The sequence below is a fragment of the Camellia sinensis genome, chromosome 11 (genome assembly GCF_055761805.1).
Source record: "Camellia sinensis isolate YWXY chromosome 11, ASM5576180v1, whole genome shotgun sequence".
NCBI classification, from domain to species: Eukaryota; Viridiplantae; Streptophyta; class Magnoliopsida; order Ericales; family Theaceae; genus Camellia; species Camellia sinensis.
The window spans coordinates 11,243,829-11,260,971 of NC_138971.1; the positions used below are offsets into that span (position 1 = coordinate 11,243,829).

Genomic DNA, 17,143 nt, shown 5'->3' on the forward strand with positions numbered 1-17,143 from the left:
GTTAGGAAAATTGAGGATATCGGTTTTAAACTGTATTATAATGGTAAGGATAGACGCATGGATGAAATAGGAATCATTATTGCCAAGGGTCTTGTGGAGAATGTAGTGGCGGTCATTAGGAAAGGGGATAGGATTATGTTAGTTAAACTAGTTATTGAAAGGAATATAGTGAACGTCATTAGTGCATACACCCCTTAAGTAGGATTAAATGATTAGACTAAGAGGGATTTTTGGGAACAAATAGATGAGATCTTACAAGAGATACCCGTAAGAGAGAACCTGGTTATAGGTGGAGATTTTAATGGCCATGTAGGCATATATAAACTGGTGCATGGTGGATACGGTTTTGGTGACAAAAATGAGGCTGAAGAGAGTACCTTAGATTTTGCGTTAGCTTCTGACCTGGTGGTGGCCAATACTATGTATAAGAAGAGGGAGGAGCATTTGATAACCTTTAAGAGTGGGTCAATTAAGATTCAAATAGATTACTTCTTAGTGAGAAAAGTGGACCGCCTAAAATGCAATGATTGTAAGGTAATTCCTGGAGAGAGCCTAGCCTCTCAACATAGGATTTTGGTACTAGATTTTTGTTTTAGAGGGCAATACCAAGCTAGGAAGGATGGTGGGCATCGTAGGACGAGATGGTGGGACCTAAAAGGGAATAAACTAGAAATATTTAAGAATAGAATGGATAAGGAAGGTACTTGGGACTTGGAAGATGATACTAACACTTTGTAGAACTTGATGGCCAATTGTATGAGAAATGTCTCAAGGGAAGTGCTTGGAGAGTTGAAAAGGACGGGACCCAGCTCTAGGGAAACTTTGTGGTGAAGGGAAGAGGTTCAAGCGGTAGGTAAGGCAAAAAAATAGTGCTTTAAAAAGTGGCAAAATGATAGAACTGAGGAAAACCTGAAGAGCTATAGATTGGCTAATAAGGAGGCTAAAAAAGTAGTGAGAGAAGCTAAGTTGAAAGCTTATGATAACCTATACACTACACTAGATAGTAAGGAAGGAGAAAAGAGGGTATACAAACTTGCCAAGATAGGAGTGGAAAACAAGAGATTTTAATCAAGTTAAGTGCATCAAGAGTGAGGATTCTAAGATATTAGTGAAGGATGAAGAAATTAAGGAAAGATGTATCAACTATTTTGAGAAACTATTAAATGAGGAACATGGAGGTACGGCAATAGGGGAAGAAATAGCCAATAAAACGATAAATCAAGACTATAGGTTCTATCGCAGGATTAGGAACTTTGAAGTGGAGATTGTACTTAAAAAGATGAAATCAAATAAGGCTTTAGGACCTGATGATATCCCTATTGAAGCTTGGAAGTATTTGGGTAAAAAGGGGTTGCTTGGTTCACTAGGTTGTTTAGCAAAATTTTGTTGACTAGGAACATGTAAGATGAGTGAAAGAAAAGTATTTTAATACCAATCTATAAGAATAAATGAGATGTCCATAATTGCAACAACTATAGAGGAATCAAGCTAATGTGTCATATAATGAAAGTGTAGGAGAGGGTGATGAAACGCTGATTGCGAGATATAACAGAGCTGTCGAAGAATCAATTTGGGTTTATGCCTGGCAGGTCAACAATGGAAGCGATTTATCTTTTAAGGAGAGTAATAGAAAAGTATAAAGAAAAGAAAAGAGACATTCATATGGTATTTATCGACCTTGAAAAAGCATATGATAGAGTGCCTTAAGATATAATATAGTGGGTGTTAGAGAAGAAAGTGGTGACAAAAGGTTACATTGATGTGATTAGGGACATGTATGAAGGAGTGGTGACCACTATTAGATCGCCTGTTGGAGAAACAAATGAATTTCCTATCATTGTATGGTTACATCAAGGATTTACCTTAAGTCCTTATTTTTTTGCTTTAGTTATGAATGAGTTGATGAGGAATATTCAAGATGACGTGCCATGGTGTATACTTTTTGTAGACGATATCGTGCTAGTGGATGAGACTAGAGAAGGAGTTAACACAAAATTGGAGATTTGAAAAAAAAACTCTTGAATCCAAAGGATTTTGGATAAGCAGAACTAAAACAGAGTACATAGATTGTAAATTTAGTAACAGTAACAATAAAAGCAGAGGAGAAGTGAAGATTGAGAACCAAGAATTACCTAAGAGTGAACATTTTCGTTATTTAGGGTCGATTATCACAACAACAGGGGAGATTGATGCGGATGTGGCCTATAGGATTAAGGTGGGATGGTATAAGTGGAGAAGTGTGTCTGGAGTACTGTGCGATAAACGAATACCCATTAGACTAAAAGGTAAGTTCTATAGAACGGTTATTAGACTAGCGATGTTGTATGAGACGAAGTGTTAGGCAACCAAGAAACAACATGTAGATAAGATGAGTGTGGCTGAGATGAGGATGCTAAGGTGGATGTGTGGCAAGACTAGACAAGACAGAATTATGATTGAGTGTATTCGGGAATGGGTAGGAGTAGCACCAATAGAAGATAAGTTGAGAGAGAATCAATTGAGATGGTTTGGTCACATTCAACGGAGACCAACGAGGCAGTAGTGAAGAGATGTGATGTTGCAATAGTAGATGAGAGTGTTAGGGGACGGCGTAGGCCTAAATTAACGTTGGCTAGCGTTCTAAATAGAGATATGAATCTATTTAATTTGACTAACGAGATGGCATTTGATAGGGCCGCGTAGAGAAAAAGGGTTCATGTAGCCAACTCCATTTAATAGAACTTAAGGCTTGGTTTGGTTTGGTTTATATTTAATCAAATTGAAAACTTTGCCATTGAAATGGAACATTTTCCATTTACAAAGAAAAAGATGTCTTCAATTGTCTTTATTTGGAATGAGATTTAAAATTTAGGATCAAATGTCTCACAATTGAAAAGCCAGAGACTAAAATGAAACAAATCCCAAATTACGGGGATCGTTAGTGTAATTCACCCATCTTTCTCAAAAAGTCAAATTATAAAATTGATTATGAAAATCAAACAAAACAAAACAGTAGCACCTCGTTTAGTTATCAATTTTCAAAAATATTTTTTTGAGTTTTCAATCCGTATTTATATATTTTTAATTATTTTTATTTTAATAAATTTTTTTATTTTTGATTTTTTGATTCACTTAATTTTAATATAATTAAACAATAAAAAAATTGGGCCTCAATCTATAAATTCAAATTTAAATTCAAATTCTATTTAGTCAAAGGTCTAGGCTCTCAATTACTTGGTCAAAAAGGACAAATTCTAACAAAATGACCGAAATACCCTTTCTTAAATTTATCATATACACAATACAATTTACACTAGCCTTAACATTTAAGTTTCGTTTGGTTTTAGATTTTTAGCTAAAAAAGAGGTATGGTTTGGGAAGTGGGATGACTTTTTAGCTTTTTGAATTTTTTGACTATTTTAGTCTGGGATTAAAAAGTTTGATTTGGGAAGGACTTTTGACTTTTTTGTAAGAGAAGGACTTTTGACTTTTTTTATTTTTTTGTGAGAGAAAGAATGCAATGACTATGAATTAGATGTAATGTTTTGTTTTATTAAGCTAAAAAACCTATTTTATTTTTTGTGGTTATTTTAGCCAAAAAAACCTCTAACCCAACTTCCCAAACCAAGCCAAAATTAATTATATAAATTAATAAGATAAAATGTCTATTGGCTACATATTTTCTATAAGCCAATTACAATTTGACGCGTGGCAAAATAAGGGTAATATAGGAAGATTATTCAAGTCTTCAATCGTGATCGTACACGTGGCAGTTAGTATTGGTTATTACGAGATCTGAGTAGTATTGGATCGGTAAAGAGATGCAAAGTGATGTGGTTTCAACGGTTACTCACATTCAAATTCAAAATTAGGAGGGAAGCCGAACTGCAAGTGATGGCATAGTGGAGCTAATTATCAAGCAACATGATCAGCGATCATGGAGGAGCAGTTCGACGGTTTGAAATGCAGTTCGATGGTCATCCTTGAGAAGTATAAATAGCAGAGAAGGCCCCAGAAAAAAGGCCCAAACTCAGATCCAAAAACCAGTCTTATTCTACCTATTTTCATTTCCAGTTTTACATTTCCAGTCTTACATTTCCTGTTCTTTATATTCTCGTACTTTAAATTCCTGCACTACACTTCGTTTATAGGAGTAATTTCAAGTAGTAGATTGTTGCTGTAAACCTCTACGAGGCTGAGTTTGGATCATTGCAAGTTTTTTCATTTTTATGAAATGCTTCAATTGTTCTTTATTTAATTGTTATCTTGCTTAATTCTCCTAAATCAAGCCACCAATAAAAGTCCTCTTCATTGAGGCTGAAAGAATTAAAATATAATCGTCTGATAATTGGTTGGCAATTAATTTTCAGTAAGGACTGATTGATCTTTACTGGCACGCTCGCAATTACAAAAAAAAACTTTCAAAAGCCAAAAAATCAACAATGTCACATTCAAACTATAATTATTATATTTTTTATTTTATAAAAATCAAAAAAATCGAAAAAGCCAAACTAGACCAGACTCAAAAAAAATGTCCAGCACAAAAAAAAATCAGTTAAAAAAGTGAATACCAAACGAAGTGTTACACTCCCATTATCTCTCTCTTCCCTCTACTCTCTGTCACTCTCTCTCCTCTGCCTTCCACACGGACCCCGTTGCCTCCGCCCCGCTACGGAGTATGGTGCCTCGAAGTCTGCCGCCGGAACCCTAACCACCAGCTAGTTCTGCACCACAGCCCCCTCGTCTCTCTCTCTTCATCTTCTCGATCGCACAGAGCCCTCCTTCCACCGTCTCGCGACCATTACGGCGGTTGTTCGGCCTCTCTCTCTCTCACAGATCGTTATTCTCTGTCTCCTAGGGCACCTCCGTCGCGGCCGACCTTCGGCGTCCGCTGTATCGTCACCAGATCTTCCCTCCATATCTCCAAACAGAGAAACGATTTTAGCAGTTGATTCAGTTGTTTTGTGATTGAAAATTCGCGAAAAATGAAGGTAGAGGAAGCAAACAAAGCGGCCTCATCACCATTAACAACAACAACAACAACGACAACCGACTCAAAAACCCTAGTTGCAGTAACCAAACCCAATCAGCAGCCGACACATCACCAGAATCCTCTGCTAACAGTAGAAGAAGAAGGAGACAGATTACTGGTTTAAGTCAGGTGTTTCATATAAAATTTTTGCAACATGTTTGTGAGGTTGGCAATAATTTAAGATGTAAACAAATTGCTATTGACTTTTGAGTATTCTTGTGTATTTATCGTGATTATTGCTTTTATTATGATTATTGATATGTGTTATTTGTTTTGGATAATGATTCATCATTTGAAAAAGTTGATTGATTTATCTACAGAAGGATTTTTAATTAATTTAATTATTTTTTGATTAGCAACATTGGGAAAGGATTAATGTTGAATTATTCTATCAGATTTTGAAGAATAAATGGCTCCTTGAATTATTCTATCTGTGTTTTTGTTTGCGTGAATTGATTTGGAATGATGGAGATTTGGTGATGTTGTTTTCAGATTACGCTAGCACAGCTTAAGGACAAGGCTGTGCAGGCCGCCAAGCTCGAGTTCTGCCAAGCTCTCTCTCTCTCTCTTCTCTATTTGTCGGCTTCCGTAAACAGCACAGAACAAGAAGTTTTGCTTTGCTTCTCAATCGTTGTCTCAAAACTTCTCAATCTCCTCTGGTTTTAATTCATCTAAAAATCTGTATATTTATGTCCCTATACTCTATCGAAGTTCTCTATCTCGCTACTCATAACTTTGCATTAGAGAAGATCAAAGTTTTTTGTGCATAGATTGAGCTTTGAAGCTTTGATGTATAACTATAGGTTTTTATGAATCGAATTCAATCTGATTATATTTTGATTTAGCTTTGCAGCTTGAAGGATTTGACAAATAACGATGTTTTTGAAGGAACGAAGCGAAATCTAGGGATTCTGGAGTTGAGTAGACTTGCGATCTCTTGCGTTTTTTAGTGTATTTGTATGTGATATACGCCGGGCCTGGGCTCGGGATGTGAACTATATGGAGTCAGCTTAGGAGCGACAGGGTTAGATCGAAGACGACACCAAAACGAACGGTCCATTTTTGCAGAAGTTCAAGTTCTAGATCTGTGTTTGTTTTGTGGATGTATATCTGTCAGTGGATAGCTCTATAGAATAAGGAGGAGATCAAAAATTTGCACAGATAAAATTTAGACAAATAGAAAATTTGCATAGAAAAATTTGAACAGATAAAAAAATTACATAAAAAAAAAATTTGAACAAATAGAAAAAAAATTTGAACAAATAGATAAAAAAATTGAACAGATAAATATAAATTTGAACAAATAATCAATGAGAAGTCAAATAGATAAAAAAAAGTCAAAGGCTAAAATTGAAAACAAAATATCTTTTAACCAAATTATTTCACAAAGTGTGGATCTCTCATCAACAAAAAAAAAAAAAAAAAAAAAAAACAACAACGCAAGACCTAATGCTTTAGACAATTGTTAGAGTGAATTTTTTACCAATATTGTCTTAAAAAAATTTCTCTAAAAAATTTGTACAAAAAATTGAAAAAAATTTATTGAATATAATAAAATATGAAAATGAATTGAATTTTATTTTTATTTTTTGTATTTAGTGATTTTTTTTAAAAAAAATTGCAAAAATATTATATTTTTTAAACATATTTAAATTAAATGTATTTAAAAAATAAAAAATTATGTAAAATATTAAAAAGTTATTGAAAATAAAAAAAAAATATGAAAAATAAAAAAAAATTCAAGGTTGCGTTTGGTAGAGTTTTGTAAATATGATTTGAGAATATGAGTTGTATTTTGAGTTTGTGAGTTGTGGAATTATGATTTGAGTGTAGAAAATATGTTTAGTTATGGTTTTTGAATAAAGTGTTGAATTGAGTTTTAAATTGTATATGGAATTGAGTTTTGAAAGTTTGATGTAACATGTGAAATAAGAAAATTTGTTTAGTGATGAGTTTTCAAAATAGTTTTCAAAACTTAATTCAACCTATAATTGATAATCAAACACACAACTCATAACTCGATATCCGTATTTTTGATCAACAGTCATAACTAAACTATTTTTAAAATACTCAAACAAAAAAATGATTTTTTTTCATTTAATTGTTTTTAAGTAATTTTTTTGAATAATTTTTGTTTTCAAATAACTTCTATGTCAATTATTTTATGTCAATTAATTTTTCTGTCAGTTCATTTTTTAAGCATGCATAAACATTAAAAATATTCCAAAAAATAAAATATTAAAAATATTTTGAAAATTAAAATATTAAGAATATTAAAAATATTTCGAAAATCAAAATATTTACAATTAAAATATCAAAATATTAAAAATATTCCTTGAAAATAAAATAAAATATTTAAAATAAAAAAATAAAAAATATTTAAAATAAAAATTAAGTTGTTTTTGAGTTTTGAAAAGAGTTTTGAATTGTGTGTTTGGTTATAAGTTTTGAAAAATAATAATTATAGTTTGAAATGAGTTTCGAGAAATGGGTGTGGAATTATGATTTAAAAGTTACAACTAAATATCACATTTAAATCAGTGGTGAAACTATATTTTGAAATCTAAATCAAATTAGTGATGAAACTATGTTTCCTCATATTGGTGATTAGTCTTGAAAGAGAGAAGAATCAAATGGGTTATAAATTTGAAATTTTGAATTTTTTATAATGCACGGCCAATATTGAGAAAAGGTGGATAGATGAAACGTCTATGAGTGAAGTGATTTTTGTTGATGTGGTGGAATATATTGACATTACATGACTAATCTCAATAGTAAGTCCTAAGTTAAGGAGATTGTCTGTGACCAGGTTTGGAAGTGGCCCACTGCCAATACTTGGGAGGTTAGGGATCTTATTGATAATATCCCTGATACCTTACAACTTGGCCATGGACTTGATAGGGTTATTTAGACCCCTAATAAGCATGGTTCTTTCTCTATCCATTCCACTTGGAATTTTTGGAGGAAAGCTTTTACCAGTGTTCTTTGGGCTGCGTTGATCTGGGGTCTTTGTAATATCCCTAAGACTAGCTTTGTGACTTGGATGGCTATCCAGGGTAGACTCACAACTGGCGACAGAATAGTGTCGTTTGGCATTGATCAACCTTCTGTCTGTGTTTTTTGTAATTGGGATTGTGAGGATTATTGTCACTTATTTTTCCAATGCCAATTCTTTGAAAGAGTGTGGACTGGCCTGTAGTCTAAGATTGTTGTTTCTTGGCCTAATCTGCCTTGGCCTGATCTGGTAACTTTCTTGTCTCAACAGATCAAGGGTAAGTCTTTGAAGGCCACATCTCTAGACTTGTGTTTACTTGTACTGTCTATCACTTGTGGTTAGCTCGAAATAATAGAATTCTTAACCAAGCCTTAATTCCAGAAGAAGTGGTTATTAAATTGATTATGGCCATGATTAGGTTCCGTATACTTTCTTTTACTAACTTGAAAAGTTGCCCTAGTGACAAATGGTTATTGAATACTTGGAGTCTCCCTCAATCTATCTTAAATGACTATACAAGCATGAAAGGAGGCACTAGAAGAATGAGGGATAATGGGAGTTTCGTAAATGTGGGTTGAGTGAAAGCGAGCAAGAGTGTGTGTTTTCTAATGTTTTGTTTCTTGTGTAGCTCAGTGTTTGCTAGAATGAAGATCAAGTATAACAAATGTGGGTTGAGGGAAACGAGCACATCTATAATACCAACCCATCACTGCCCATACATTTTATTTCTAACATACTACGTATATAGCCATACTTTATCTATTTTGCAGGCACAGGAGGCTATGAAGGTTTATGTTGCAACCATGCTGTGTGGGTTGAGTGATGGGAGCTTATATATTGTGTGCTTGTCTTTTCTTGCCAAGTGTTGTGAGCTTTTAAATAGATGGTTGAGTGATGTGAGCATTTATGTTATCTATGTTGGTGACTGTGATTTGGAAAAACTGCATATGGTAATACAATCTTGTCTAATTCAGGTGTTCTTGAGTAATATCTTATATTGGATGGGATTTATTAACATAAAGTGGAAGGAAGCTGCAAGTACAGATGGCTGCTGGGAGCGCCTAAAGTGTGAAGAAAGTTTTACTTATATTTGTATATATTTGTCTAGTGCTAGTCTATGTCTAGATAGGACCTTTTTTGGCCTACCCTTGCGGGCTGTGCTAGGGATTGCTCCTATACTATGTTTTGCTTTGTTTTGAGTGGTTGAGGACGTTAAATATGTTCATGTTCAACATACATTCTGTATGAGGTTTCTGAACATATTAAAATCTTTTAATTTGAACAGATGGACATTTTTTATTTTTATTGATTGCCATGGCGGCTATGAACAAGTGATTTCATAATCTAGTCTTTTTTGTGGTGGCAATTTGTTGCTGTGTTGCTAGTGCTGAATAGGTGAGCTGTTTTGCTTCATTTTTTGTTGTGTCTGGTAGTTTTGTATAGGTTTTGTTAGGGCCTGGGGCATGCCCCTTGTATTTGTGTATCCTCTTGTCTTTTTAATTTAGGACTTATTCACCCAAAAAAAGGCACCGCCTTGTGCCTCTAATAATTTCTCTTCACACTGCCATGCAGGGGAGTGTTTGTTAGGCATTATACGGAAAACACTATACATTTTATTTGGAGGTTTCCACCGACTCTTGACCTCAACAATAACTTTCTCACCGGACCCATCTGGTCCGAGTTTGGGAACCTAAAAAAATTGCATTGTTTGGACCTAAAATGCAACAATTTATTTGGAAACATTCCTGAGGATTTGTCTGGTATGACAAGCATAGAGATTTTGGATTTGTCCCACAACTATCTATCCGGAGCTATACCTCTTTCGTTGGTAAATCTCAGCTTTCTATCCAAGTTCAATGTTGCTCACAATCAACTGTATAGGGCAATCCCTACCGGAGGGCAGTTTGAAACCTTTCCAAACTCGAGCTTTGAAGGCAACCTAGGTCTACGTAGTGGTAAACTTTTGTCTCCGTTTCCAATTAGTAATCAAGTTCCTCAAGTAATCTCTCCTAGCAAGCCGATGTGGGGAGAGATTATTGTCAAAATGTCGTTTGGGATGGGATTTGGGACTGGTTTTGGGATAACGATTGCTGTTATGTTCTTGTTTGTTCTAAACAAATTAACATTTTTCAAAAAATAACCTTTGAGTTAAATTTTAGAGAGATTTCACAGAGAGGACTCATGACATATAAAAAAAGGAACTGTGTTCTAGTGAAGGAGCCATTGATATGATGATTGAAATACCTGAACGATTCAAGATAATTGTGAGAAAATGTGGATTATTTCTATTTGTCCATGGGATAGGATCATATTTGTTGTAATATTTTCCATGCAAAAATGGTTTTCAATTATGATGGCATTACTCTGTTTTAAGTTTCTACTTCTTTCAATTCTACTTAACCATTACTTGGTTTGTAATGGAATTTATGGTGGCTTCGATTTTGCCTGTGTATATAATAATAGGGAGTACTCCAAAGAGTAATCTCCAATCATAAAGCATATGTGATTGGGATCTCCTTAAAATCGTAATTTGAGAGAGAGAGAGAGTCAGTGTTGTTGTTGGTTTTAACTGAGTCTCTGTATTGTTGCTGGCTTTAAGTTAGAAGTTATAAAAGTTCTAGGAGTCCTGTAATAACAATGGGATTCCGTTACAAAGAAGATATATGTTATTTTTTATTTTTGAAAAAATAGAAATTAATTTAACAAAAATAAATATCAAAAAGTTACTTTTGATTTTTTAAAAATTATTTATACTCACCAAAGATAAAATTATATAAAAATGATAAATCTTTTACATTTTTATTTTTTTACTAATTTAATTTTTAGTATATGTTTAGATAATGATCATATAATGGGTTTTTTTTATTTATTTAATTTTTTTTATGATTATAATGTAATAGATGGTTGTTTTTGTTATTAACAGATATTTTTAGATGATTATCATGTAATGGGTGATTATTAGATTTTTCATGTGTAATTGATATATTTAATATATGAAATATTTTTAATTTTAAATTTTTTAATTTAATGGATTGGTTTAATAATGATGTTAAAGCTGTCGTTATATTTAACTTTTGAAAAAAGAGAAACCAATTTTAAAAAAATAAATATCGAAAAAATTAATTTTAAAAAAATATTTCTACCATTCCAAAATATAAAATTATATAAAAATGATGTATTTTTAATTTTTTCACCAATTTAATTTTTTGTTTCGTAGAAATTTTTTCTGAAAATAGATTATGAAAATCAAACCAAACAAAACTTTATAACCAAGAAAGTACTATTATTCATTAAAAAAATATCATTACATTTCAAACAATATACAAGTTAACCAACACAAAATAAGTTGTATGATGATTTTGCCCTTGAAATAGAGCGTTTGTAAAGAAAATATCTTTGATTGTTCTTGTTTGAAATAAGATTCAAAATTCAAGATCAAATGTATCACAATTGAAACGTCAGGGACTAAAGTAACACAAGTTCCAAACTACAAAAACCTTGTAATTCGCCCAAAAAAGATAAATAAAATTTAAAATTTTATTTAATTTTATATATTTTGAAAATAACTTTTAAAAATTTGAAAATTCAAAAGTTTTTTGGTTGTATATATTTTGAAAATAGATTTCATTTCCTTAGCCAAAATCTCATTATAAAATTTGTAATCATATCTTTTGGGATAGATGTTAAAATCATTTTTTTGACTTTGAATCTCTTTTATGTCATATTATTTCTCTATTGTTTTACACATTTTCTCAACAAAAAAGTTAAAAAACTAATTTTTAAACTACTTCTCATAATATTATTTAATTGTACATTATAAAATTTGTTATTTAATAATTTCTGTAATTAATATATATTTTACCACTTTTACTATTGAGGACATTTGGACAAGGATGGTTTTAATTTTGTTGAGACTTTAAATAAGAATTTATTATTATTATTATTATTATTATTATTTTAGACAAGGAATGTTTTACTCGGCAACCCAACAAATAACAATTGGTCCTTATTTTTTTGGGCCTCTGAACAGAGATATTTTTTATAGGCCCAGACTGCATTATTCAACCCAATCTTTCCTTCAAATCAGTACCAAACTCAAAGCCCATAGAAAAAGTAACCCCAGACTGCATTATCCAACCCAAAGCTTGCCTACTATTGGAACAAGTCCATTGGGTCTACAAGGCCCAAATAATCAATTAAGGTATTTTGACAATTAAGAAAAAAGCCAACTTATAGGCTCATCAACTTATTTAAGTCATATTATCTCTCTATTTTTTATACGTTTTTTAAAAAAAAAACAAAAAATTAACTTTTTTCTTACTTCCCAAAATAGACCTAAATCCATTTAGATTCAACTCTATGCATTCAATATACTTTGGTGAGATTAGCGTAAAACATCGTGTCTATACTTTATCAATGCTAGTTAGGGATGAACAGCAGATATTTCGATCTACTCAAATCGACCGAACCGAACCGAACCAAACCGCCATATTTTGAATGGATGCGTGATGATAAGCGGACGGTTGCGGATTAATTTTTTCTAATCTGCCTAGTTTTGGACGGATAGTGGATTTGAAGTTCCTTGGTAGCAACTAAACAGGCAAACCCCGAACACCCCTAATAGAGAGAAAGAGAGAGTTGAACATTCTCAACAGATCGTCACAGATGTGGCCGCCGGGTGATAGCAACCCCAACACTACTAGGCATTTTGCGTAGTCAAGTACATAAATAAACTACACTTTATTGTTTGTTTGTTGTTTGCTATATATGTTTGCCCATTGCACACAAGTGGGGGTTGAGGGAGGAAGTGCACACACATGTTTTTTTTTTTTTTTTTTAGGAAGTGCATATATTAAATTATGTTAAAAATTTGTAAAATTTTAATTGTCAAATCGATTCACATCTATCCGCCAATCCGCATCTGTCGGATTGGCAGATAGATGCAGATTGATTTTCTCCAAACCGCCAATCCGACGGACAGATGGCGGATTGGAGGTTCCGTGGCCGCAACTGATCAGCGCTTACCCCTAACGCTAAGGGTCAGCATTTTTGACATGATAACACGGCTCAAATTGTACGCGAAAGTAGCGACTTAGAGTTAACTATTTTTCGACATAAATATATGATGTGACTCAATCAAATAAGTCGAATTAGTGTCAAACCTGCATAATATAAAGTTAATACAAATAACTCGTTTAATAAAAATTTAGTTACACTTTCTAATATAATTTTCATTAGAGGGTGCCATGGCATTTTTTAATGGGTTTGGATTAATTTCAGTAATTTGATCATCTTTATTTTTTGTATGGATATTTTACTTAATGAGTTTTAAAAAGTGAACAATTCAAATTATTTAAATAGGTCTCAAAATTGGCATACCAAATCCAAACGCTCTCTCAAATTGAAATAATCACCTTAAAAGAAGCCAAACCCTTTTTTAATCCCTTATATAACTCGATCTAGCTTATTAAAAAATATATATAAAGTAAGATTTTAAAGCTAATATATATATTTTTAATTCAAGATAATGTGTTTTGTCTACCATTATATAATTAATTTAGTAAAAAGAATAATAATAGTAGGATATAATGTAAATTAAGAAAATGAAATTGAATTGATATAAAATATTCTTATGAATAATTTTATTCAATAGAGAATAACTTCATTAAATTTATTTTGTGAGTAAAATTTTTATTCTTTTCATACACTTAAATTTTTAATTAAACATATTAATAGGATGCGAATAAGGCATGGACTGAAAATAACACGACATGATAATACGAAATAATAAACGAGTTTGATTAATATTAAGATAATTATTATATGAACTTGAAATGACAAGATACGAACACGACCTAATACAATAGGATACCGACCCGTAATCAAAGCTATGCATTGACTTATTTGGGCCTTAGAAGGCCCATACAAACAGTTGGGGAGCCCCAAACAAAACACTGCTAACTAATTGGACACATTCGACCCTTTTGGGAGTATTCTATGGTACAAAAAGAGTAGTGCTGCACAAATAAAAAATTTATACATAAAATTAATATAAAATGTTATGATAATTTTTTATTTTACCATTTAAAAAAGACGTATGAAGTGATTTATATTTTTAATAAATTTTTGATGTGATACTAAAAAATCTATTCTCAAACGTTAAACTTGTACAAAAGAAAAATTTAGCATTGATTGATAATAAGCAAAAATAGATATACAAAATGTGTGGGTAATTTTCTGACCACACTGCCCGCCTAGTAATCAGCTGGAGAGCACCGGCAGAATAGATGGCTTCAGCAAACCTGTAACAGAAAGAAAAGGCTCTGGCGGTGGCTCTTCCACCCGGGGGCACTCCGACGATCAAGTCAGTATATCTCTCAAAGATAATCAAGTGCTAAACTCACAAGCTTGAGTATAAAACTGCGTACCTTAGACCCACGGGGGTGTCTCTCTTTTATAGTTTACTCAATCCAAGTCCCACTAGAAGCCTAACTTCTATGGACTCCGATTCAGTACTTATTTTGGATTCCTCAAGAGATAAAGATAAACTCCCTAAGAGCTTTATCCTTATCTTAGCAAAGTCTTCTCTTTTCTCTAGGACTCTTGCCCCTTATCCATTTATCCGCTTATCTCAGATTCCAATATCTTCGAAGATCACCTCGGTCTTGCCGAGGTAACCTCGGCATAACTACCAGGACACGTGGCACCTCGGCTGACACGTCGGCGTCACCATGCCATGTGTTGGTATTCAAAAAATACATCCCCCCAACTGCCCCCTAGGTTCTATTACCTCGGCATTCTGAGGTGATGGAACCTATATCTGTATTTTCTTCTATTACCTTGGCGTAAGAACTCTTAGGCCGAGATTTGTCAAGCCGATATGTCTTGTTTTCAAGAACAAGAACTCGAATGAACTTTCCCACACGCATGAGCTATCATGCATCACTTCTCAACCGTTTCTCTTACGCGTCTTTACCTTATTGGTCCGTGCCTGCGACGCGCTTATTAGTCGTCTTAATCTGTTTGCGCCGTCTGACGCATGCGGTTTTCTAGGCGCATTAATTGCCTTATTTTGCCGCCGTTTTACATTTTCAACAAAGACACTTTCTTTTGCTTTCGTCTGTTCACTTTTACATCTAAGTTCTTTTGCTTTTTTCTCTCTCTAAAACTCTTTCTTTCGATTTCGCCATTGCTGAAGCTCCAAGCTTTGCATTTTGTTTTCCTAGTGGAACTATCGTCGTTCTGCCACATCTGTAACTACCGACTGACTTCGGCAGTTCTCACATCGGCTTCAATTTCATTGGTAAGCAACTGTTCCTTCTGATTTCAATTCTTGGCCATTTCTGGAATCTCCTGTTATTACTGCCTTGTTCAAATCTCTATTTTGTGAATCATACACTTGAATGTGTTTACTCCTTGATTTGGCCCTTGCCTATATCTTGAACACACGCACCGTTGCACTACTCCACTGTATTTTTGCCACTGATCTTGGTCCTTTATTTCTCGTATACTTCATGTTCTTGATAGCCCATCCCTGTTCTTGTTTCTGAAATTTCGCCTTTATTTTCTGTTTTTTGTGTCTTTGCCAGGTCTCTGCCTTCAATTTTTGCTTTCAATCTTTGCCCCCATAGATTTAGGTTTGGGATTTGTCTATAGAACCTGTCAATTCTTAGGAAAAAACTAAAACAATCCTTACCAGTATATACCTAGGGTTTCGCCGAGATCCTGATAACCCCTTAAAAGCATCTTCTTTCTGAAACCTAGCCCTCTGATTTTAGGCCGACGTTATGGGTATGTGGAGACATAGGGTAGACACCCCGACCAAACTTGAATACTTTAGGCGAGAGTTTTCTATTCCTGCTGATGTCCATCTAAGGCTAGCTGAAGATAATGACTCTATCATGCCCACAGATGATTCAATGCCCTTTCCCATAGTAGCTTTTACTGAGTGCGGACTCCGGCTCCCACTTAACATTCTCTTTCGCGAAATTCTTCACTTTTACAAGTTGAACCCTATGCAACTTGCCATAAACTCTTATCGAGCGATCAATGGTATCATAGCTTTAGCTAGGCAGAAGAACGCTAGGATCACCCTGGCCGACATTCAGTACTGTTATACCATGTGCCCCCTTAACCTGAAGGAAAAAGGCTTCGTTATTATCTTAAGCCGAGGTCGACAGAATACAAAATCGTAGTCGACCTCCCAGACTCCAACAAGGGGGCTGGAGATGACTATGTTATTGCTTCAGGCAATTGGGAGTTTGGCGCAGACGAGGACGCCCATCTCTACCCTCTTCCCCGATCAGTTAAAGAGGGCAAGGGTAAGAGTCCAGCGTCAATATTTTAGTTGTTTCTGTTTAAGTCTTCAATTTTTTATCTGTTTCTAATGTTTGTTTCTTCTTGCAGACGTTCGCAAGCCAGCGAAAGACTTTCGCCAATCTTACGTTCCTAGCAAGGACCTGAGAAAGCTCCTGGACTTGCCTGTCCACAAAAGAAAAGCACCTCTTCTTCTAAACTTTATTCCCACATACAAATCCATGTTGCCCGACGTCCCAAAGAAGAAGAAGAAGAGTCTTTCTCCACCTTCTGCCACAAGTCTTTCCACTATTTCCACATCACGAATAGATCAAGAGTCAACATCTGACCCAACCAATCAACCATCTACCTCGGCCCCATACTTAATCCCAATACCAGAAAGAAAACGTCGGCGACGACTTGTCAAAGCTGCTAAGATGGGCCGCCCGAAGCCTGTTGCTGTAGATCTCTTAGCCGACCTACCTGCTGACGTTGATGCTGTTCCAACCCAATCCATGCCCCCACCAAAGCCCAAAAGAACAAAAAGGGCTCAGCCGAAGGCCAAAGTGACTCAGGTTGAATCTGAGGACACTTTGCCTATTTCCAAACTGGCTGAGAGTAAGAAGACTTCTTCTACTCCTGCAAAAAGGTCTGCTGAAAACCCACCCTTTGAGTCCACACAGTCAAAGAAGCCAAGTTCGGCCTCAGCTACTACCTCGGGGTCCAAGAAACCGGATGTCCCTTGGGCTCCCAAAATTACTTTGGAAGACAGGCCAATTATGTTCAGTGAAAGCGCCGACGACATAAATGTCGGCGTTGCCCTCAGCACGGCGTTGCTTCTT

At 34.3% G+C, this 17,143-nt stretch overlaps 1 long non-coding RNA gene across 1 annotated transcript; it reads left to right on the plus strand.

Moving 5' to 3' along the window:
- The first annotated feature begins 4,527 nt into the window (after nucleotides 1–4,527).
- LOC114288668 (uncharacterized) lies at nucleotides 4,528–5,935 on the plus strand. Its single transcript, XR_003638350.2, has 2 exons — nucleotides 4,528–5,140; nucleotides 5,504–5,935. It is a non-coding gene; the product is annotated as an uncharacterized LOC114288668 (long non-coding RNA).
- Nucleotides 5,936–17,143: the final 11,208 nt, after the last annotated feature.